This window comes from Nelumbo lutea, chromosome 7, assembly GCF_056320005.1.
Source record: "Nelumbo lutea isolate HS-2025 chromosome 7, American lotus-T2T, whole genome shotgun sequence".
Lineage (NCBI taxonomy): Eukaryota > Viridiplantae > Streptophyta > Magnoliopsida > Proteales > Nelumbonaceae > Nelumbo > Nelumbo lutea.
This window is the reverse complement of record NC_142690.1, coordinates 40,852,261-40,853,611: the sequence shown is the minus strand read 5'-3', so window position 1 is coordinate 40,853,611 and position 1,351 is coordinate 40,852,261.

Below are 1,351 nucleotides of genomic sequence, written 5' to 3'. Positions count from 1 at the left end.
AAATTATTAATACCTCTACTTATAAGTTATAACATCTATACCACTCATTGTATTAACATCAATTTCCAGCTGAGACTAAACAGTAAAAACCCCTTTGAATTTTTGAGTTGGACTAAACAGTAAAACCCCTTTTTTTTAGTCATAGAGGAAGGAATCGATGGATTTATTTTGTGAGGATAGAAGGAATCAATAGATGGAAATCCATTAGATTGGATCTTTTTTATTTTGTTGTTTGTATCATAATATCCATGTGAAGGTAAATCCACTTAAACAATATTCGTTATAGATCCTAATGAGGATAATAAAATCATGCGTGTTATAGATCCCAATCGGTATCGGTTGGTGAGAAATCATGCGTGTTATAGATCCTAATGAGGATAATAAAATCCACTTAAACAATATTCGTCGCCTTCCACACTGGAAGGTGTGGACTTTATGGCATCAAATAAAAGCAGAACATGTACGATGCACGTGGATTAGTTAAAATAGAGTAAAATACAAAACTTTCTTGACAATGATAAAAACTTTTTCCTATAGTTTCGTTTTAGTAAAAATATCCTCTAGATTTTTGAAAATTTTGACAAAACCTCCCTTTTATGAATGATCAAGACATAAAATATTAAATTGATAAAGCAATTTTTTCCAACTGCCTATTATCATTTTGCAAATTAATTTACATCTATTTTTATTAAAATATTCTGTCAACATATTATCATCTTTCATGGGAGTTTGAATTTTTGTTGTCGAACTGATTTCTAACTTCGCATATACCATGGGAATCATGTCTAGGGACTGGAAAGAGTTTTTTCAATCCGATTCGGATCAAATTCCCACCAGTTTGTGGCAAATTTCCAAAGTTGCAAGGTTTGAAGAGTTTTCGGAGTCGCTTGTTAGGGTCATTCAAGCTTTGACCATGGGAATTTTGTGGGGTTATTGTTTCGAAGCAGGGATGATAATGGAGCAAAGTCCACTTCTAATTTCTTTGACCAGGTTATGAACAAGCTTTTTACTACGATTAGCTTAGGTTTTGCTGTCGGTGGTAGCTTTGCTAGGAGCTTGGTCTTAGCTTTTTTGTCTAATCGTCAATCTTTAGAAGGTTCGCCTCCAAACATACAGGAGAGTGTTTTCCATCTTAGATATGACTCCAGAGCCTCCTAAGATGGGTTAATGTGGTCTGCAACAATAAGTGCAAAGAGCTCATGGGTAGAGGTGTAAAGTCGGCCGTGCAGCTGGCCATGCCATCCTCTCCGGTGGAAATTTTGGAGGTCGGCCCGGCACGGCCCATGGCCCAAGCCCAAGCAGGCCCGTGTTGTGCCATGGGCCACAGGGTGAGCCTTGGGCGTAGGCTGAA